General features: G+C 45.5%; 1 protein-coding gene across 2 annotated transcripts in view; it reads right to left on the reverse strand.

Moving 5' to 3' along the window:
- Positions 1 to 2,565, reverse strand: part of GHR (growth hormone receptor) — a 107,296-nt gene extending 104,731 nt beyond the window's left edge. Inside the window, exon 1 of one of the 2 annotated variants that reach the window (XM_028747972.2) lies at positions 2,046 to 2,565. The gene's annotated coding sequence lies outside the window, so the exon portion shown is untranslated. Of the gene's footprint in view, positions 1 to 2,041 lie in introns of both variants that reach the window. The other variant, XM_028747971.2, reaches the window with a different exon arrangement.
- Positions 2,566 to 24,154: the final 21,589 nt, after the last annotated feature.

Below are 24,154 nucleotides of genomic sequence, written 5' to 3' on the forward strand. Positions count from 1 at the left end.
TCTTCCATTTTATATAAACCATCTTGAGTAGAGAGGGGAAATCCACCTTCTCAGTGATCTAAAAAGACTTCATGGGCACGATTCTACCAAAGGTAGGCACTTCAAAAACCCCACTGTTGTTGATGGGCCACAAACCTATGTGTATTTGTGTGGAAGTAGTTACCACCTCATTCAGTCGAACTGCGTTCAATGTGCATAATTGTGTTCTTAATTACATTCTTAGTTCTCTCCATCCCATCGAAATCTACTAGACAACAGCACAATCGCATTCGCATTTCTTCAGAAACAAATCTCACTTGTGCTCAATGGCATTAACTCCTAGGTAAGTGTGAACAGTCTTGCAGCCTCAGCGGTGCTGAACTTTAGCCGGATTGTGACCTCCCAGCTTTATTTGTGCGAAAGCAGACAAGAGTAATTATTGTAATTGTGGGTAAAGTGCAGCTGCATATCAATTACCTATCAATGCAATCTGTAAGCCCGTCAATGAAACTTAATTTGAGCTTACCTGGGGAATCTTTAATAGCGCCGAGTAAATGAATACCCTTAACGACACAATGCCTGGATAGAAAGACTGTAATTAAGCAGGCAGCTATACCATTCTAGCTAACATCAGTATTCAACATTTTATTGGTGGCGACAGAGGACATTAAAGCTGTGATTCTATGCACTTTTACTTAGCCTCACAGAACACAGTGGAGCAGATAGCTCAGCCGCTTAGCGCATGAGACTCTTCATCTCAAGATCGTGGCTTTGAATCCCATGTTGGGCAAAAGAGTCCTGTATTGCTGGGGCTTGGACTAGATGGTCTTCTGTGTTCCTCCCAACTCTATGATATTCAAGGAAACATGGATTGGGTTGAGCTGCAAGGATATTTGCTCCTTGGGCAAATTCTGCAAGGGTACTGTTCTGCTAGGCTTGGCATTCTGTGTTCTTATGGAGAGCTGGGACAAGAGTGTGTTGAATTTGGGGGAGATGAGAGTGGACAAGAATTCATATAAAGTTGGTGGAGGGACGCCAGTTTCATATCAGGTGCAATAAATCCCACCCCATCCAGAACAACAGGTGAGGTGAGCTAGTTTGTCAAAAACTGGTCTAAAAGTGAAAAAGCCCTCGTAAGCCATGCAACTAAGCATCCCCATCGAAATCTACCTTTGTTGCAATAGCTCTTCTGGCTTACAACAGCAAGCAACACCCCGAACCCTAAACAATCAAGCAGACAAAAGTAGAAGTCAAGGAGAAAAACCAAAAAAACAAACAAACACCACGAAGAGACTTGTGGCACTTTAAGGACTACTACCGCATTTTTGACGGTATAAACTTCCGTGGACTAATCAAAGAGTCCTGAGACAAGCTGCAGTCCACAAATGATTCCGCCGTCAGAAATGTGTTACGTCTTAAGAGGTGCCACGAGACCTTTGTTGTTCCTGTTGCAACAGACGTGACACGGTGGTGTTCCACCAGAAAGAAACCTCTATTTCCACCTAACAAGCGGCATCGACCTCGCTTCAAGCTGTCAAAGCTGGGAGGAAAAGGGCGCCTCTTTCTTTCAGAAGGAGGGGGCGCTTGCTACAATTCTCAACTACTGAGAACAACCGCCCCCTCAAAAAACAACAACCCGTGCCTCTCCCTATAGTAGCTGGCCTTGCACACACACACACACACACACACTCCCAACTTCCCATTGCCCGAGGAAGCGAATCCTGCCCGCCAGTTCCTTCGCTCTCCCCAACTTCCTCGAAGTTTGCAATCAACAGGCGTTCGTTTGCACGTTCACCTGGGACAAGGCGAAGTCGCTGCGCACTCAAGAAACTTTGCCTTCCAGCGAGCGCGATTGGAAACGCAGGGATCGTCGGAGGCGGAGAGCGCAGAGGAAAAGAGTCTCTCCAACCTCCAAGCCTCGGCCAGGCTTCCACGACGGAGATCAGATTACCACTTGCCTCCCGCGGGGGCTGAGGGAGGACGGGGAAAGTCGACCCCCTACGGGGGAAAACGCGAAGGAAACCCCAGAATAAGAATGCGCCCCTCGTGCGCCCTCCTTTACCTGCCTTGCCAACGAGGCGCAGAAGTCCAGCGCGCTCCCTTGTCTTCGTGGACGCTGCGCTCTCGCCAGGGCAGACAAACAGCTACGCCCCTAGCTGCGCGTACCCCGACCCAGGCTGCCGGGATCTCACTTGTCGCCCCCAAGGCACCCTCCTCTTCTTCCGCCGCCGCCGCCTCTCCTTCTTCCCATGGCCGTAGCCGCCGCTGCTGTTGGAGAGTTGGAAAGCGTCGCTCTCCTGGAGAGAGTTGCGCCTGGAGGGAGAGGCGGGCTTTATGTCCGCCGAGGGGAGCGGCTTCTTTTAAGAAGGGATCTGCTCGGCACTTTCTGCTCCGGGCGGAGGGGCGAAGCGGGCGGCGGGGGGGGCGGGCTGGCTGGCTGCGAGGCAGGGAGGAGGCGAGCGCTGCGTTCTGGCAAGCTCCGGTTGCTGCCCAGCCCGGGAGGAGGTGCGTCTCTTTTTTGCCTGGATCCCCCCCCCCACCGTCCAAAATAATTTCTCTGCCCTCCCCACCCTTTTCTTTTTTCGGGGCTCCACCTAGAGAGAGAACTTCGCGACTGCAGGGCTTGTATTTTCCCATTCCGAACCGAGGAAGGGTCTCCACGGTGGACATTCAAGTTTGTTTTACAGTTTTGTTTTTTAAGAGGGGTGGGAATATATACTCGATGCCGTAGAATTGCAGAGTTGGAAGGGATGCCTAGATTCAACTAGTCCAACCCCTACAATGCTGGAATCTTCGGTCCCATGTGGGGCAGAATGAAAGCAGGACCTGCCCATCTCCGTTTCTTTACATTTCATTTTGGCCACCGATATAGCACTATTTATTGCGTTGTATCCCGCAAGGAGCTCGAGGTGGTATACATAGTTTCCCCCCTCCGCATTGAATCACCACTGCAACCCTGTGAGGTAGACACATACAGACGAAGCTGCCTCGTACAGAGTCAGGCTGCTGGCCCATCTAGGGCAGACTTGTCCACACTGACTGGCAGCGGCTGCCCAGGATTTCAGGCATGGACTCTCTCCCAGCCCTACCTGAGGGTTCCCAGGATCGAACCTGGTGCCTTCTGCATGCACAGAAAATGCTCTGCCACTGAGCTATGTCCCTTTCCATATGTTTCTCCCCACTTATGAACCAGTGACCTTTGCATGTGAAGCAAGCATGAGAAACCACTACGATGCAGAAACTGTGCAGGTTAGGCTAAGAGGTAGCGACCAGCCCAGTCACCCAGAGTCACCGAGTGAGCTTCATGGCCAAGTGAGGATTTGAACCCGGGTCCCCCAGGTCCTGGGACGCAGGTGGCGCTGTGGGTTAAACCACAGAGCCTAGGACTTGCCGATCAGAAGGTTGGTGGTTCGAATCCCCACGACGGGGTGAGCTCCCGTTGCTCGGTCCCTGCTCCTCCCAACCTAGCAGTTCGAAAGCACGTCAAAGTGCAAGTAGATAAATAGGTACCACTCTGGCGGAAAGGTAAACAGCGTTTCCGTGCGCTGCTCTGGTTCGCCAGAAGTGGCTTAGTCATGCAGGCCATATGACCCGGAAGCTGTACGCCGGCTCCCTTGGCCAATAAAGCGAGATGAGCGCCGCAACCCCAGAGTTGGCCACAACTGGACCTAATGGTCAGGGGTCCCTTTACCTTTACCCCCAGGTCCTGCACCATAACCATTACCCCATTGCTCGGATTGCTAGGTATAAAGATCAGGGAGGGGAAAACCTGTGGCCCTCCAGGACATTTCTGTGCTCATGCCATTCTTGGCTTTTGTTAATTTTGGAAAACACAGGTGTCTAGTCCGATTTCAATATTGCAGTTATTCCTCAGAAGCACCTTTACCTGTGGCCAGCTTCACTGCTACCACATCCTCAGTGCCAAGAGTTGTAAGAAATGCAGTCCTTTCATTGTATTCATTGTGCACCAACAGAAGCAAAAAGAGGGGAGATCTCTGTACCATTGACTGGCTTGCAATCTAGACCGAGGCATGGGGGAAATAAGGGGGAGGAAAGGCAGGAATAAACAGAGAAGCAGTGTGGGGTTAGCTGGCATAGTCTGTCATTAGCTCTGGCTCCACCTACTGTTGGCCTCCCTGCCTTCCAGCCCAAAGAACACCAGGCACCACCACAAGTAGCCGTAAACTAGGTTATTAAATTATACAAATGGACATAGGGCTATGTACCAGGGAGAGTGTTCTTGCACTCAGATTCTGCTTTGGGACTAAGTCAAGATAGCAAACTGGCTCTCTGAAAGCAGGTCCTTATGCAGCCATCCAGGCACAACAGCTGGCTTGGGGAAACCCAGATGTTTGCTCTTCCACTCCTCTCACAATGCATTTAATAATGCAGCTAAATAAAATATGTTGCATCCCAGAGCAAGCAACCTGTGGTCTGTAAAAGTTGTTGGGACTCTTAGCAGCCTCAGCCAGCATAGTCAATGGTTAGGGATAATGGAAGCTGTAGTCCCAACAACATCTGCCGGGCCGCAGATTCTCCATCCCTTGTGTAACTGTACTGCAGATGAGCAACCCTTTTAAAAACATTGTTAGAAAAAAAAAGTAATCTGCTGTGTGGTTTCCAAAGGGTTAATTGACCCAATAAAGCTTTGCAGTAAAATTCTCTTATCCATTGCAAGGTGAAGATAGAAAAACAGAAACATTCCTTTGTCTCAGTTCTGCCGCACATTGATTAGGGACCGAAATGCCCTTGGAATTATCTTGTTTTGGCACTCTCTAGATTCACGTATAAGATGCACATCCTGACCACATTTTGACTAGTAGTACGTGCTGGAGGATGTACATTACGCATGTAAAACGGTGCTTTGTTTTTAAAGGAAGGAAGAAAAACATGATTATTGTGGGAATGTACAGAAACTGTTAAGAGGTACGAGGTGTCTGAAAAAAGTGTCCTTCAAAACTGGAACACTGTAGATTAAAAAGAAAGAAAGAAAAAGACACAGACAAAGCAAGTACTTTTAAAAAAGCGTATTCCTGAGAGCCACCACATTATTTTGCAATGGTCAGGGACAGAGAAGTGAAAACAATGCTTACAAGGACATAATTTTCTTTCAGTGTCATTAATACAAAAGGAATACCAGCCCCAGCTTTGCTTGTTGCAATCACCTGCATGGATTAAAATAATCATTTCGAGAGGCATGCTGTAGAATATTCTCTCTCTCTCTCTCTTTAATATATAGTTTTATTGATTTTCCTTCACAAAAGAGAGAAAAGGATACAAACCTGAAATCCCAATTCGCCCCCCACTTTCCGCTCCAGGACAGATCAATGTAGTTAAGTTTGCTAAAGTCTAGTCTGTGATTTCAGGGACGCGGGTGGCGCTGTGGGTAAAAGCCTCAGCGCCTAGGGCTTGCCGATCGAAAGGTTGGCGGTTCGAATCCCCGCGGCGGGGTGCGCTCCTGTTGCTCGGTCCCAGTGCCTGCCAACCTAGCAGTTCGAAAGCACCCGCGGGTGCAAGTAGATAAATAGGGACCGCTTACTGGCGGGAAGGTAAACGGCGTTTCCGTGTGCTGCGCTGGCTCGCCAGATGCAGCTTGTCACGCTGGCCATGTGACCCGGAAGTGTCTCCGGACAGCGCTGGCCCCTGGCCTCTGGAGTGAGATGGGCGCACAACCCTAGAGTCTGTCAAGACTGGCCCGTACGGGCAGGGGTACCTTTACCTTTTTAGTCTGTGATTTCAGTAGTTGCCATTCTTCAGGATTAGCAGTAAACTATTTTATAAAAGGATGCCAAATTTCAGCAAAATCGTCTACATCATTTATTTTATTCAATGCATGTAATCTTTCTGTTAATTTTTCTGATACAGGAATAGGCCATACATTCTGTGTCCGATGAGAGATACACAGATGTATTTCCTTTTTTCTTTTTTAAACTTTTGTATTTCAGTACTTGCTTTCCTTTTAGTAGTAGCACTCCTACTAGAGGCACAGAATTGGTAAGGTTTGGAACATCCATGCTTTAGATTACTGATCACTAAGGGTAGGGGAAGAGATCCAATTCAGTTTGCATTTGAAACTGAATCTGTCAAACTTGCACTTTCTGAAACAATATGAGAACCAAACCAAACCCATCCTTCAAAATTCACACTTGCAGTGTCGTTCTCCAACCAACAATGTTTACAAAAATGCATATATTCTAGAAAACGTGCCTAAAATGAATGTAGGATACTAAAATGAGTTATAATAAGAAAAATTGGTTACAAAAATGTGTACATTAATCAAAAGTGCATCTAAAAATGTGTTTATCCACACTAAAATGCTGAAGAATATTGATGAGGATTTATTTTTTTAAAATGCAAATGGCTGCAGAAATGTGGAGAGCTGAATCTAACACTGGAAGAATGAGAAGTATTGGGAAATTTTTAATGTTTGACGTTTTATTATGCTTTTATATGTGCTGGAAGCCACCCAGAGTGGCTGGGGAAACCCAGCCAGATGGGCAGGGTATGAATAATACATTTTTTAAAATCATTACTATAAAACAGAGAGAAAATAAATTGACTAGCCACCCAATCCTACATTGGTTAACTCAGCAGCAAGTCCCACTAAAGCTCTCTTCCAGCATTCAAAATATTGCATGAGGGCTGAATATAGGTAGGGGACACAGTGTGACATGCTCACCCCCCACCCCTGATAGTCTCCATGGGTGCTGCCCTGTGGCATTTATTCAGACATCTCCAGGGAGATTCTAAACATGCTGCCCCTTCAGTCAGTAAACCTTATTGCACTGGGTTCCAAATTCTAACATTGCTCAACTGAAATCCCCTTCAGCGCTCTGCCCAGTGTGCAAAGGTCAGGAAAGTAGCCAGAGCAATGGGATGAGCTTCACTTTAAGCCTTTTCTTCTGAACACACAAAGAGGGCTTCAGTTTAGTGAGATTCACTCCTAAATAACTTTGCATAGGATAGCAGCCATAGTTTTGTCTTCGAAGTTCAAATTGATCCCAGTGGCTATTGCTCTGGGAAACTTATAGAAACTTTGGCCTAAGTGGGCTTGGGACCAGTTGTTCCTAACCTATTTGTTAGGAACACATAGGACAGGGGTCTGCAACCCGCGGCTCCGGAGCCGCATGTGGCTCTTTTACACCTTTGCCGTGGCTCCGAGGGGAGCGCCCTGGCACTTCCCACTGTGGCGGGCACTGTACTGGCTGTGACGTCGCATGGGGGCAGTGCGTGCGTTAGTCACGCACTGTCCCGACATCACTTGCCCGCCCGCCCGCCCGCTACATTGTAAGGGGCATGTACGCTGGTCACTGCATTGAAAGGGGGCATGTACGCTGGTCACTGTTTTGAAGGGGAGTGAAGAACACACACACAAAAAAAGGTAACTTGTTAATTTAACGTTTATTTCTACGAGGAGGAGTAATTCTGAGGGGTCAAACAAATAAATAATAAAAAAGTGACAAAAAAGTTATTTTTATAATGACGAGTTTTGCGGCTCCCAGTTTTTTTTTCCTTCGGAAACGGGTCCAAGTGGCTCTTTTTGTCTTAAAGGTTGCAGACCCCTGACATAGGACAATTAAGGAACTAAGATTAAGAAATTGCCAAGAAAGATTAACTGAAACCATAAGCTTGTTCATGCCTATAAATAAACTTGATTATTTGTTAAAGTTAACAACTGTCTGGACTCCGTGTGTACCCGTGAGACACGGGTTGGTGGTAGCGAAGAAAGCAATCACAGTGGTGGCACAGCGTCAATAGACCGTCAAACGTCCGGGGACCCTGTGTGATCCCCACACTTGGGAATCAGGCAATACTACCGAGAATATGTAAAGCCAGCTAACTAGCTGGCAGGACGTTTAATCTAATAATGTATTGTTGCATGTTGGTGTCAATTTAATTATAAAGGTTCTGAAGTGGCTTACAGCAGAGATGGGGAACCTGTTCCATTCCCATCTGGGAAACCAATGCCAGTGGTGGTTGAGGCCAGAGACAAAAATGGGCGTATCAAGAAATGTAAATATTGTCTTTGTTATATTAAGAGAGTTCAGGGTTCTACCCAGTAGAATGAGTTCTACCCAGACAACAGCGCTCAAGGAGCACTGGTGTGGGATGTGCCCTGGGAGTGTGGCTAATGAGGGTTATGGCCCGAGGAGAGTGTATCTGAGCATATTCCATTTTAAACGCTGACTGTGAAAGCAAGTGACAGTGGGACCGAAATGAATATAGAAGGTCTTCTCACATGATCACTGAGGACGTGGCAGCTGTAGCAAGAGTGCTCAAAAAGTCTGCATGAGTTGGCTCCCAGCCTGTGACTAGTTTGATTATGTGCAGGATGCGTGTGTCGGAGGGGTGGGTGGGCAAAGGGACATTTGCAGCAGAATGTCAACAATTCGCTGCACATCCTGCTCTCAGCGCTCCTTCTGCAAATGCCAGCCTCCCAGGCGGCATAGCAGTACCTGAAAAACATAAGCGGAGGCAGGTGAAATCACAAGCAAATTGGGTGGTTGTGGAGGGAACACCATGAGAACATCCAAGTAGGAAGCTGTTATCTGAGTGAAAAGAATCGCTCTTTGTTACACTCTCCTCTCCTGTGTGCTGTGGTTCTCTCAGTCAATAAAGGTGGTTTTCTTCCTGCTGGGCAAGTCTTATCTTTCTAATTTATTACCAGAAGGCCCTATTTAATACCCTAGCAACAGTCAATAGCTGCTAGGAGTCTCCCCCCCCCCCTTGTCAGGGACCCAGCAGGAGACACCCAAGGCAAGATATTTCCCTCCCTCCGAAATAAAATTTTATTGTCATTTTAACAATTGCAATAAAAAAGCATCGGTAGCAAATCTCGTAAAGCCTTCAGACAATACTTATCTGATAATATTGTCAGACTCCATTGTAAAGTATTATATCTTCTGCATACACCTTCCTGTGTGGAGGGTGGATGAAGGGTATTTTCCTTTTCATTTATCAAAGAGAAAGAAAGGGAATCCATTTCCCCCAAATTATCCTTCTCTGAGGTACCTTTGGTTACCTTCTTATGGCAGGTGAGGTGTTCTGAAAGCGCTGTATCTCTCAAATATTATTTATCCAGATTTCAACTGGGACTTCAGTAGTATTTCCCCATTGCTGGGTAACTGCTGAGCAAGCCACCATTAGCAGAAAACAAACTAGGTCCTTAGATTTAAGATTAAGATTTAATCAGTTGGGCATAATATTCCATAATATTGATGATCGGATGGAAGAAGAAGAAGAGTTTGGATTTGATATCCCTCCTTTCACTCCCCTTCAGGAGTCTCAAAGCGGCTAACATTCTCCTTTCCCTTCCTCCCCCACAACAAACACTGTGAGGTGAGTGGGGCTGAGAGACTTCAAAGAAGTGTGACTGGCCCAAGGTCACCCAGCAGCTGCATGTGGAGGAGCGGAGATGCGAACCCGGTTCCCCAGATTATGAGACTACCGCTCTTAACCACTACACCACACTGGCTCTTATCCCAGACTGAATAGATTATCTTACAGCCCTACCAAGCTTGAAAAAAGGAGTCCATCCCTCTACAGCCTTCCCAACATGAATAGGTGTGTTTATTTTTGCAACGTGGTTTATAAATTCTTAAGCAAATAAATCCATGGTTCCCAACGTGGGGCACAGGTTACGAACGGTTTCCAGTTACGAAGGGACCTCCAGAATGGATTCCATTCGTAACCAGAGGTACTACTGTAATAAGAATTACATGTCACACGGGGGTGGGACATCAGGATTTTAGAGATGCTTAGCTGGGGCATGGCCAAAAAAAGGTTGGGAACCACTAACATAAATAAATTGTCATTGCAAATTTTAAACGGCATTTTTAAAAGATCTGGATTAGTAGTTGCTGTGTTATACTCTATCTTTATTGATAGTTGATAATGTATTTGTATTGAAGAGCAGGGCACAAAATGAGCATAAAAACAAACAAGGATTATTTAGCTAAAACAGAGTAAGTGTGAGGACAATACTATACTGCTTTCAGAGCCTCAATGAGGGGAATCAAAATGATACCCAGATGTGGTATCAGTAGGTGAGGTTGCCAGTGACTAGACTGTACCACTTAAGACTATAGAGCATGGGTGGGCAAACTAAGGCCCGGGGGCCGGATCCAGCCCAATTGCCTTCTAAATCCGGCCTGCAGACGGTCCGGGAATCAGCATGTTTTTACCTGAGTAGAATGTGTCCTTTTATTTAAAATGCATCTCTGGGTTATTTGTGGGGCCTGCCTGGTGTTTTGACTCGAGTAGAATGTGTCCTTTTATTTAAAATGCATCTCTGGGTTATTTGTGGGGCATAGGAATTCGTTCATCCCCCCCCCCAAAAAAAAATAGTCCGCCCCCCCCACAAGGTCTGAGGGACAGTGGACCGGACCCCTGCTGAAAAAGTTTGTTGACGCCTGCTATAGGTGGTATGATGCTGCTCCTTACCCAAAAATGCTACACAGATACATTCCTAAGAGAATAGAGAACCTGTCAAAGAGAGGACTGGGCTAAAACTCTTCTCCCGGACATGACAAGGTGACATTGTAATCAGTGTTGTGTAACCCACCCACACTGCTGTCTACTTCTTTTCATATTGTTGCTGCTTGAAGCCCAACTTTCAGAGATTGCTAATCCATTTCAAGGTCACATACAACTAGTTATTCTTTAGAAGTTAAAGAACGCAAGTAAATATTGAAAAAGGACTTTTGGATCAAAATCGTGCCACCCTGCCACACTTGCCTTTGTGTGGAATAAGCAGCCTTAAATGGAGAGGTTGCCTCGGAGCAGAATGACCTGATTGCAAAACCAATTTTAAAGTCTGGCAGAAGTTTGCAAAGTCAACAAATAGATATCAAACAAACTGCTGCTATTTTGCAGGTGGGATTCAAGCAGATGCGGCAAATTTGGGGTGTGCAATTAAAGTAGATTTGTTGCTCCTGCACATCAAGCACACTTTTTAAAAACCCTGTGCTTTTTGCAGCAAGGAAAGTGTTGGGGAAATGAACAGGAAAAGGATAACAGTTGCTGGATGTGATGTCATATAGCCGCCCAGCAAACACCGGAATGAATGGTGAATAAGCAGTGGCAAAGCCATAACTGCCCCACTTGCAAATATGTGCAAACGTAACAGGATGAATGCACAGCAGACAGGTCATCTGGAGGGGATGGTAATTGGGTTTCAGACACAGGCAACAAATATTCAGAGAAAGTTCAGTGAATATTCTCCCAGCCAGACACAACAGCAAGAGAGATCTTAGGAAACATTTTAGGAGCAAATGTTTGAGCCATAATTTGGGCTTGTATAAGATCCTGAATTAGCCTGTGAGGAATTTGTTCGACGTTTTCCCCTTTTGTTTCAAAATCAATTTGCCCCATGTTGTGGGAAGCTGTTGTTTCATAAAAGTAGACCCTTAAGATTCATGGAATTAGTTTCCTGTTTCTTTGGATCCTGGCCTATGAACTACAAAAACTGCAAGCAATTATTGAGTAGTATCTGTTGTCATGGTGGCTGCATACCGTGGTTGGCAAAAAAGGCTTTGATTCATCAGTGAGAGCTTTAGCTGAGTTTTCTCTGTGACAGGTTTTCAGTGCTCTAGGAAAGCATGTATGTGTTTAGGCTAGAAGCCTCTGAGCCAAGATGGGTGAGCTAGCGTGCTTGGTTATAGAAGACAGCATAGCTATATACTGCATTCATACAGCGGTTTATTCTGTTTCCCTAACTTTAATTTCTGTATTATATCTGAGTTTTTACATAAGGTGAAAGCCAGTCATGGAAACATAGCAGAATCTAGTGGACATCTAGCACTCATTTCCATGAAATTGTTTCCAGGAATAATCCATTTGCAACCCCATTAATCCAGAAAATTGCAGGAATCAAGTGACAAAATTTGGTGTGGTATACCATGTGTCAAGGGCATGTTGAGTTTTTCAACTTTCAAATTCCCAAAGTGAGGGGTGCTCAAAAGTTGTAACATGACTTGGGAATTCAAAAGATGTTTTTGTTAAATTAATTTGATTTAGTTTTGCTTGATAAGTAAAATGTGTGTAAAATCGAATCGAAACCATTAAAAATTATTGCCAAGTACTTGCAGTTTTTATTATTATTATTAAACATTGCCTGACATTTTCAGAGGGTAAAATTAATTTTTTTTCATTTACTGAAAGCAGTTTATGTGCTTCTTCATCAACCGTAAACTTCCAAGCTAAATGTTGTACAACCACAAAAATAATAACTGTTTTGAATTCCTCACACCCAGAAACATATTTTTAAGACCCCTCACTGAAGAAATTAGCAAAAATTAAGTTTCACCCATTTAAAATGACAGCATACCATTTTTGGGGCAGCATACCATTTTTTCCTGCTGTTTTCATGGATGAATCATGGTGGAACAGAAACATGTATGCATGTAAACAGTGGGAGGTAATGATGTGTCCAATGATGTTCATTGTGTCACACTAAAGGTAAAGGTACCCCTGCCCGTACGGGCCAGTCTTGACAGACTCTGGGGTTGTGCGCCCATCTCACTCAAGAGGCCGTGGGCCAGCGCTGTCCGGAGACACTTCTGGGTCACGTGGCCAGTGTAACAAAGCTGCATCTGGCGAGCCAGCACAGCACACGGAAACGCCGTTTACCTTCCCGCCAGTAAGCGGTCCCTATTTATCTACTTGCACCTGGGGGTGCTTTCGAACTGCTAGGTTGGCAGGCGCTGGGACCGAGCAGCGGGAGCGCACCCCGCCATGGGGATTCAAACCGCCGACCTGATGATCGGCAAGTCCTAGGCACTGAGGCTTTTACCCACAGCGCCACCCGCGTCACACTAGCGTGAATGAAATTAAGCATGACCTGCTGGTAAATTGGTCACAAAGCTACAGTTTCACGGTGCAACAGGTACTGCACTGTGAAATATATGTTCAAAAATGGGCAAAAGTACTAGCATCAAAAACAGGAAAATCAATGCTTAAGATGCTAGATAGATGCTGGGGAAGATTCTGATTTTCTTGTTGTTACACAGGGAGCTATTTCTAATCTATACGTTGCAGCTATCCTGGAGTCAATGAAGTTCAGGTCTTTGTTTGCTGTAAGTCTTCCCATAGGAAGGTTTCTGGAAATGATTTTTATATGTTTATTTTATTTCCCCGCCCCCTGCCTCCAAGCTAAAGTATTGATTGTATTCTCGGACCACATATACTGCCGGGATGACATTATACTGCTGTTCTCTTGGCAGAGCCTAGAGGCCATTTTATGATGGATGAGGAAAAGCATTAAAAATGGATGGTGCAAATGCAAGGCGACGCAAAACTGAATGAGACTGCAAGCGCTTTAGGGGAGAAGATTTTAATTCCAAATCTAGGTACACCCTATAAAGTCAAAACCACCTCCTACATTTCTATTAGTATTTTTCTGTTGGAGACCAAGGGGAAAAAATATAAAGAAGGACCAAATGTGACAATCTAACAGGAAGAATAACTATCTTAGGCTGAGCCAGCACCTACTGCTTTTCCATACGTATGTTTCAAACGCAGCCAACAGTTAGTGCACTTCGTTCTGACCCAAGAGCTATCCCAGATTGACATTCCGCTTCTGATTATTCTGCACTTGAAACAGCTAATTAAAGAAGAAATCCTCATACTGTTTCGTCTTCTGTCCAAATCCCTAACAGGTGTTTCATCAAGAGGAGGAGCCTGCAGTTTTGCTCCAAAGTTCTTACTGGGGGAAATTCAGTAGCAACTCTAAAAGGTATCAGCAACTTTCATATTTTGCAAATATGGCAGCTCAAGTCCTGCTTGCAGGTTTACTATAGGAAGTTGACCAATATGAGACCAGGAAGCTGCACTAGATGGGCCTTTGGCTCTTCTGATTTTATGACATTCTTAATAAGAGAATAGCTTAATGACATAGTAGTCTGGTAGCAACTTACTGTGTCCTTGTGCTTAAACGGTAAATGCCTGATTAGGGGTAAGATGTTCCTAACAATCCGGAACGCTGCCCAGAACAAACAGAGAGAAATGCACTGTGCTATGGCCTTGCACATAGTGGCAGATGGCCTAAGGGACTTGAGCTACCTGGTGGAAAATCAAGTGACCCCCATCCCTACCCCCAGCCTACAATCTGGCCTTCTCTAGTAAAAATGTAATCTAAGATTTCTACTGTGAGCCCAATTCGTTCTTGGCTTTGAACCGAATTCTAATCAGGAGTCACCCTGAGCATGGTCTCCTCGACCATTCTCTACTATTTACCATCCATAGTTGTGCCAAGTGACCATGAGGGTGAATTATTATCTTGGAGATACCATAGAAAACCAGTTGTTTCAACGACAAATGAAAGCGCTAACTCAACAAAAGCATTCGGCAAGGGTTTAAGTTCTGCTAGGGCAAAACCCGAGATTGGAAGTCATCACCCCACATCAGTGCTGGCCAATGAATTACTTCCAAAGTTTGGGCTTTAGCAACCAGCAAACGTTTACTGCAGTCTTTGAGATCAGTTCAGAGGGCACTCTTGAATATATTTTTCCTATCTCACCCGCTTTTTACCCAGAGTCCTCATACGAATATGGGTGCCATCTTAGATTTCAGTATTCAGTGGAGATGGAAGAGGGAAGTCTATGTATTTGGCAGTGTAACAAGGTACATTACAGGAGATACTTACTGGATAATCAAGGCTACATCTAAAGCAATGACAGTTGTTAGGAGGGTCCTGTTCCTTTCACAGAGCTACAGTATCTTATGAACAACTCTCAGCAACCTTCAGTTCCCAGAATTCTTTTGGGAAAGCCATGGCTGTTTAAAGTGGCATCACAGTGGTTTAAAGGTATGGTTTTACATACCTTTAAACACCAACCTTAGCTCCTCATTCACGGGCTGTGAAGCCACCTCACTTCTCAACACAGGGGTTGGGCTTCAAATTTCACCCATTGCACCAGGGAAAGAAGTGAAGTCACAACACATGATACATTCAAAGCACTGTGATGCCACTTTAACAGTCATGGAGAACCCAGGGAATTGTAGTTAAGGGCCATAGAGCTGCGACTGCCAGCGCCCTTAGAAAACTACAGTTCCTGGGATTCTTCATGACTAGCAAAGTGGTATAATAGTGTTTTTGATGTATGGTGCGGATGAGATTGGTTCAGGGCTGGCTGAAGACATTTTGATACCTGAAAGGAAAGGACAAGATGGTTAGGCTGAAAGATGGAGACCTGCCCAAGCTCGCCAATGAGCTGAGTGGGGATTTGAATTGATGGTCTCCCTGGTTCAGCACTCTAACCAATATACCAAATAACTGGGCTGTTAGCTTTATATAATCACATTCAGCACAACATTTGTAGCATTGGCTTTCTATACAACAGGGTCGGGGAATCTTTCGCCTTCCAGCTGTTCTTGGATTTCAGTTGCCATCAGACCAAGCCAGTTGCAACTGCCTCATTGGAGCAAGACCTACTGGGGAGAGTTGCTGAGATCACTAGGCCTGCACTGTTTTGGTTTCTTCTAATAAAGAGCTAACTTCACGGTCACTGTGGTTTTTTTATTGCCGACCTACGCCTGGCTCCAGCTCCTGACAATGCTACAATGCCCATCATCCCAGATGATTAGCTGTGGCTGATGGAAGTTGGAGTCCAACAAAATCTGGAGGGTCATCCCTGTCGAAGGGCTCCTGGTCGACCACTGTGGGACGCAGGATGCTAGACTCAATGGTTACCTTTACAACACATCTGAGGCAAATTTCCCCCTCAAAGAATTCTGAGCACTGTAGTATTTTTAGGAATGCTGGTTACCCTCACACTATATATATATAAAAGCTGTGGTGCTGTGGGTTAAACCACAGAGCCTAGGACTTGCCGATCAGAAGGTCGCGGTTCGAATCCCTGCAAAGGGGTGAGCTCCCGTTGCTCGGTCCCTGCTCCTGCCAACCTAGCAGTTCGAAAGCACGTCAAAGTGCAAGTAGATAAATAGGTACCACTCCGGCGGAAAGGTAAATGGCGTTTCCGTGCACTGTGCTGGTTCACCAGAAGCGGCTTAGTCATGCTGGCCACATGACCCGGAAGCTGTACGCCGGCTCCCTTGGCCAATAAAGCGAGATGAGCGCCGCAACCCCATAGTCGGCCATGACTGGACCTAATGGTCAGGGGTCCCTTTACCTTTATATATATATAAGGGTCTGGTGACTTCTGTTTCAGTGTATCTGAAGAAGTGTGCATGCACACGAAAGCTCACACCAATAACAAACTTAGTTGGTCTCTATGGTGCTACTGGAAGGAATTTTTTTATTTAGGAATGCTGGTAATTGTAATTGGTAATGCTGGTAATTGTGAAGGGTTAACTCCAGTGCCCAGAATTCTTTGAGGGAAGGAATGTGCTTTGAATGTGTTCTAAAGCTATAGTGTGTACACAGCCCTTTGATCTAGCAGATCTCTTTTATGTTATTCTGTTACTTGTGCAGCCTTCCCCAACCTGGTTCCTTCCTGAAATTTTGGACTACCACTCCCATCAGCCCCACACAATATGGCCAATGGTATATTGAGGGTCGTATAGTTAAAGCCATGGTTTTTCCAGTAGTGATGTATGGAAGTGAGAGCTGGACCATAAAGAAGGCTGATCGCCGAAGAATTGATGCTTTTGAATTATGGTGCTGGAGAAGACTCTTGAGAGTCCCATGGACTGCAAGAAGATCAAACGCATCCATTCTTAAGGAAATCAGCCCTGAGTGCTCACTGGAAGGACAGATCGTGAAGCTGAGGCTCCAGTACTTTGGCCACCTCATGAGAAGAGAAGACTCCCTGGAGAAGACACTGATGCTGGGAAAGATGGAGGGCACAAGGAGAAGGGGGTGACAGAGGACGAGATGGTTGGATAGTGTTTTCGAGGTTACCAGCATGAGTTTGACCAAACTGCGGGAGGTAGTGGAGGACAGAGGTGCCTGGCGTGCTCTGGTCCATGGGGTCACGAAGAGTCGGACACAACTAAACGACTAAACAACAACATATTGAGGGTTGAAATCCAAAACATATGGAAGGCACCAGGTTGAGGAAGACAGAAGAGATCTGTTCTTCTGTCACTGCAATCCTTGTGGATATACCATCTTTTAGAGTTCCTTAGTGATCATGTAGCTAAAGATCCAAATGCCAATATATTTGTATTTTTCAATGAAATGCCCAGCATTTTCCTCCCAGCTCTAAAAATATTTTTCCTCTGCAGCATTGCACTTCGCAGTTAGGAACTGAATAGCCCTCATACTATTCAGATGCAGAAAGCTCACATCTACACCAGTGTCTAATGGGCAGAAATTACTGCCTGCTGGATCTCGCTGTTTCAAAGCATCCTAGTTTTTCTGCAAATTAATAAATGGCTCCCGTGCTTTTTGAGAAACTAAAAGAATCACACAGCTAGTGCTGGTTGAACTCAGATATATGTTTGAGCAGTGGAAGAAAAGCCTGCTGCTGAAATAAAACTAAGTAGGAGGACAATATTTGTTTTATGATAAAGGGTAAGGTTTATGCTTTATTGAGTGCCAGGTTCTCACAGCACCTGCAAACAAAGTATGAACACCAAAATCCCCACTATATATTAGAAAGGAGTTGCTCTTCTGATTTGCAGTTCCCCAGCAAAAAGAAGAAGAAGAAGAAGAAGAAGAAGAAGAAGAAGAAGAAGAAGAAGAAGAAGAAGAAGAAGAAGAAGTAGATGACCATGTCCTGGACAAAAAGAAAAGTAACATAGGGATAGCCTTGCAGACAGCCAACTTTGAGATCAACTGAATTCACACTCTTGGTTATATTGTTCTGACATCATCTGCTTGCGTGGCGAGGCCCTGTGACCACCCTGTTCCCCAAGGTGCAAATAACTAGACAACACACAGGCTATTGGTTTGGGATCAAATAAGGACACAACTTTATGGATTACAGATGTGGAGGTTCGGCCATAGGCACTGAGGTAAGCAACTGTGTATGTCACTCTTCTGTCTGTCCGCTGGGAGTGTTTCTAAGGGTGAAGCCAGCAAGGGGCAGGGCACACTCTCTATGACCTACGTCAAATCAGGACATCCCCTAAGTGGCCCTGTTGGAGGAGTGGCATGGCCCTAGTCCCCTTCTGGGCATTGGACAGGAGCCACTCTTCCCAGATCCTTTTAACAGGACACCCTTACCCGTAGAGGGGCAGGCAGAGGCTACAAGCTTCCCCCCAACCAAAACGAGGCTTACCCAATGTCTATACTCTTCACAAAGTTGTGATAATTGCTATGAGGTAGGCGAAAACCCACATGGCGGAGCCAATTTGCCAGATGGGGGGAAATTCCTGCCTGACCCCTAAATCTGGCTACCATCCACAAAAACCCTAATCTGAGGGTGGGCAGGTGGGAGAACCAGCATGGTGAGAGGCCAAAAGGCCCTGCAGGCTGGGCATTTATTCTGACTACTGGTCAGTTGGCACCGCGCCCAGGGGAACACCCCCTAAATTCCTGCTGCCACTGAATTGGCCAGTGACGATCCAGCCTGCAATAGGCCAGTTCACAAGGGTCCTCTGCAAACTGACATCTCACCTTAACAGTCATGGTGTAATGAAGTGGTGAGGAAGCGGCCCTTTTTTAGCCAGGCAGTGCTTCTGATTTTCCGCATCCATGCCTACTTGCCCTACACCTTGTGGCACCAGCTGTGAAGACACAGCAGCGAAGGAACAAACAGGATCTTAAAAGTACGGTGATACTTGTTCCTCGGCAAGTGTGGTACACTGACAGCATTCTATTCCACATTATATTTTAGCTTTTCCATGTCATAAAAGCCACTTCTGGGAAACTAATGGCATATAGTCCATATTTAGCGATTGCTTTTGTGTTATTTGGGATGCGGGTGGCGCTGTGGGTGAAAGCCTCAGCGCCTAGGACTTGCCGATCGAAAGGTCGGCAGTTCGAATCCCCACGGCGGGGTGCGCTCCTGTCGCTCGGTTCCAGCACCTGCCAACCTAGCAGTTCAAAAGCACCCTCGGGTGCAAGTAGATAAATAGGGACCGCTTACTAGCAGGAAGGTAAACGGCGTTCCGTGTGCTGCGCTGGCTCGCCAGAGCAGCTTCGTCACGCTGGCCACGTGACCCGGAAGTGTCTGCGGACAGCGCTGGCTCCCGGCCTATAGAGTGAGATGAGCGCACAACCCTAGAGTCTGTCAAGACTGGCCCGTACGGGCAGGGGTACCTTTACCTTTACCTTTACCTTTGTGTTATTTGATTCCAGAAAAAATTCCATTTGCAGCCCCCAGAAACCTGGATGATTCATGGAGGAAGAGAACCATGCATGTGCAGAAAGGATAATAATAATAATAATAATAATAATAATAATAATAATAATAATAATAATAATAATAATATTTTATTTACACCCTCCCCTCCCCAGCCAAGACCGGGCTCAGGGCGGCGGATGGGAGAGTAATGAACTTGTCCGATGATGTTCCTTGTTGTGTCATGCAACACTCACTGGAGTGAATGAAATTTAGTGTGACATGCTGGTATATCAGTTAGAAAGCCCCAGTTCTTTCACAGCAGGTGTGAAAGAAACATTGGAAAACAGAAGCACTAGCATTATAGTCCAGAAAACCAATGCAATATTCCCCACGTCTGAATGTACCACTTGTCTCCCAGTAAACAAATCAGAATGCATGCTCAGGAAAGAGCCAATGTGTTCTAACATCCCTGCGCACGTCATACATACAAATCAAAGGTAAGGTAAAAAGGGGTCCTTTACCTTTTACATACAAATCAGGACACATGCATACAAATTAGGCTATATGGAAGCAACCTAACACTTTGGTCTTCTGCCAATACACAACTTGGTTACCCCAAAGGCATCAGTCCCGAACAGCTACAATCCTCAAGCTGAAATGGTGGGTCCCTAGTACAGTGGTACCTACCTCTGGTTGCGAATGGGATCTCTTCTGGAGGCCCATTTGCAACATGCAAAGAGTGCAACCTGAAGTGCCATATCTGCGCAGGTGCGCAGTGCGATTTGGCACTTTTGCGCATGCACAGAGCGCAATTTAGCGCTTCTGCGCATGCGCGAGCGGCGAAACCCGGAAGTAACCCTTTCCGGTAATTCTGGGTTGCCGTGGGACGTAACCTGAAACAATGTAACATGAAGCAAACGTAACATGAGGTACGACTGTAGATGAATTTTCCATCACCAAACGCTCTTCTGAATTCTTCAGTTAAAGTTTAGCTAGGTTGTGTGTGTTTTTAAAAAAGCCTTTTCAATTATCTGAGAGTATTTGCAAGGCAGAAGCAAATGCTCGATTGAACGACAACACGGAACATCAGCCCCCTTTGTCTCCCCAGAATGACAGGAGTTGCTAGGATGCACTAATACCACCAGGCCAATTATATTAGCAGCATTTATGCCAGCTCCCCACCACCACCGCCCTTCATTCCTATCTCCCATTTTGTTTCAAATTACAGCAATTACTCCACAAAAGGTTTAATGCTAGCTAGCACTCTTTATTCCAGTTGTTCTCAATATCTTGATCCCAGAGAGAACCAATCAACGGGGGCTATTTCATCTCCATTCTGTGCAATCTTTGTGTGCAAATCCCCCCCCCCCCCGGCCCCCATTCAGCCCAAGCTACTGAAGGACTGCATTCACTTCCAGAAGCGAAAAAAGCAATAATTTCACGTTCCCAGGGCCAAGTATAAAAATGGCATAGTAACAAAAGAATGGCCTTGTTGAATCAGACCAAGGCCTATCAAATCACGGGATTTTGTACCCAGCAGCAGGCAGGCGGATGTCTTCTGCCTGAAACAAAAGATAACTCTGGCAGTGGTACCATCAGGGAAGGAAGATGCCCAGAGTCTCATTCGGAGGAATTACATACGCTTCAGGTTACATACTCTTCAGGTTACAGACTCCACTAACCCAGAAATAGTGCTTCAGGTTAAGAACTTTCAGGATGAGAACAGAAATTGTGCTCCGGCGGTGCAGCGGCAGCAGGAGGTCCCATTAGCTAAAGTGGTGCTTCAGGTTAAGAACAGTTTCAGGTTAAGAACGGACCTCCGGAACGAATTAAGTACTTAACCCGAGGTAAGGGGGAGCAAATACAGCCAGGGTTGGTTACCGCATTTTGAAATATGTGAATTAATACACATTCCCACCTGAAAAGCCCACCCCATACCCCGTAAAACTGTTAACTCCAAAGTCCGAACAGGTCTCTGGAACATCAGAAGCAGGAACATGCTAAAGATGTCCATTCCCTCTTTCCCCCCCACAGACTCATCCAGAAGATCACGTGTTTATTGGCTGCATCTTCCAATCGCCTTGCCTGGCCTTGGTCCTTTATCGAGCAGAATACAGAATCACAGGGGCAATCCTTTCTCTTACCAAATGTTTTGTTTTGTCCTGATGTGTAATGCGTATTTTGGAATAACTTTGCATAGCCACAACATAGCAATTTATCTCTTGCAAAAAAAATAAAGCCTAACCCTTTATTTGGAGCTTTGTTTTTTTAAAAATAAATAAATTAAGGATTAGGCAAATCCATGGAGGTCACTTCCATCAATAGCTATTAGCCACGACAAGAGAGACTTGCAACAAATCTTGCAGCATGGAATGTTCCAGTTCAGGGCTCCAGCCAGGCAGCAATCCCTCCTTTCAAGAGGCTTCCATATCATCACTTGTTTATGGTCTGTAGGCCAAATGTACTGGAAGTGAACCGAGCATTCCATTCCACTTTCTGCTTTGAACTTGAAACATAGGACAGTGTCTGGAACAACTTTGAGTCCAGTATTCACAGAGACTCCATAGATACTACGGTACTAGAGTATATTTGTTCACCGTCGCACACCACCCCAATTTCAAAGCTGTACGAGATTCCGGGGTTCCAGGCACTCGCCCAGGGTCCATGTTTCCTTTTGGAAATGAGCCACAGCGGAGACTGTGGTGTCTTTGTGATATATGGTTTCTTTACACATATATATGTGTCAGTGTGTGTGTGTGTGTGTGTGTGTGTGTGTGTGTGTGTGTATACACACACATATATATATAAACGGCCTCGGTCCTGTATACCTGAAGGAGCGTCTCCACCCACATCGTTCAGCCCAGACACCGAGATCCAGCGGTTCCCTCATTGCGAGAAGTAAGGTTACAGCGAACCAGGCAGAGGGCCTTTTCGGTAGTGGCGCCTGCCCTGTGGAACATCCTCCCAGCAGAAGTCAAGGCAATAAACAACTATTTTACTTTTAAAAGACAACTGAAGGCAGCCCTCTTTAGGGAAGTTTTTAATGTCTAATGCTGTATTGTTTTTAATATTCAGTTGGAAGCCGCCCAGAGTGGCTGGGGAAACCCAGCCAGATGGGCGGGGTATAAATAATAAATAATAATAGTAATAATAATTATTACTGGAGCCAGTGTGGTGTAGTGGTTAAGAGCGGTAGTCTCCTAATCTGGGGAACCGGGTTTGCGTCTCCGCTCCTCCACATGCAGCTGCTGGGTGACCTTGGGCTAGTCACACTTCTGTGAAGTCTCTCAGCCCCACTCACCTCACAGAGTGTTTGTTGTGGGGGAGGAAGGGAAAGGAGAATGTTAGCCGCTTTGAGACTCCTGAAGGGGAGTGAAAGGCGGGATATCAAATCCAAACTCTTCCTCTTCTTCTTCTTATTATTATATACAACCTGAGTCTTCGGTGGAGAGGTTTTGTTTCTCCCACAGCTGCAGCCTTAGACCCCACAAGAAATCAACCATCATGTCCTGACCTTCTTTCCAGCTTGCCACCTTTACCAGCCTGCAACCTTATCCTTCTAGGTCCCATCCCAGCCACCTCTCAGACTACTTCACACTCTGCCTTTTTCTTCTAACCAACTCTGAGTTTGCCATCTGGCGCACAGCCCCCTCTCTTTGGCTTTCCTAATGGCTCATCGCCTTCCTTATGTTCTCCTAATGGCCCATCACCCCAGGCGATTTCCTGAACACAGGAAGTTGGATCCAGGAATTAGGAGTTTGGCATCCAGTTTAACTCTCAAAGACTTGGTTAAATGCACACAAACTACTGGACCTAGGAATTTAGGGGAGTCTGACACCTACAAATTTAGAAGAATACTCTTAGCTATGATGCAGTGCTACAGACTAGCTATTCTTTCTCCTCATCTTATATTTGCAGTCTTCAACGTCTCAGGAAAGCAGTTAAAAAAATATTCCAATTCTGTGTACAAGATATGGGGTAAGGAATTGTCCCCTAGGGACTTTGTGATGTAGAGTTCAAAACTCACATGCTGCTTTTATGACATGATATTAATAGTTGCCTGTGATGCTGCTGCTTAAGGAACAACCAGTTCTTTGTGCACTTTGTTTTTTGGGCCAAAGGTGTGTAGCATTGATTTGACACCTTGGCAAATATAAAGAATTGAAGAATTATCATAATGGTAAATAAAAGGGTTGGATGGTGAGGCTAGACTCTGGCCTTTCCAAGAAAAGTCAAATATTGCTTCATTTAGGGGCCAGGTTATACAAACAAAAATGACATTTTTTTGGTGGGAAATCTGGGATCAGCAGTAAATTTGTAATATACAAATCAAGATGACCCATCATTAAATCAAAGGCTGGTGGCACATGTCCATTCTTCCTCCATGCCACCTGTATAGCCTGGCCTTAAAGTCACATCGTGACAATGCTTAATGTGAAACCTGCTCTTCAGAGGTTATTTCTATGTGGTTATGGATATGTTATTGATAAATCTGCAATATTTGTTGGATTTATCAGTTAGATCAGGTGTTGGCCGTGGCCCCCAGCCTGGTGGAACGCTCTCTCACAAAAGACCAGGGCCCTGCGGGATTTGACATTTTTCCGCAGGGCCTGCAAGATGGAGCTGTTCCACCAGGCCTTTGGTCGGGGTTCAGTCTGATTCTTTTCTTTCTGTATAAGAACAAGCATTAAAGAGGCCTCCTAGCCTGCTCACAGGTCCTTAATAAGACCAGTGGTGACAGTTGGCCCTGGAGAATATTAACCACTCTCAATTTTACCCATGGACTGCCATCCGTCCAGATTTTCATTTGCTCTGAACTAATTTCAAGATGTATTTTAATTAACTGATTGCCTGTTTTTATGTTCTTATGTTCTTTGTATACTGTGTTAGTTTTATGATGTTAGCCGCCCTGAGCCAGGCTCCGGCCGGGGAGGGTGGGGTACAAATAAAATTATTTTATTATTATTGTTATTATTAGCAAT

This window comes from Podarcis muralis, chromosome 11 (assembly GCF_964188315.1).
Source record: "Podarcis muralis chromosome 11, rPodMur119.hap1.1, whole genome shotgun sequence".
NCBI classification, from domain to species: Eukaryota; Metazoa; Chordata; class Lepidosauria; order Squamata; family Lacertidae; genus Podarcis; species Podarcis muralis.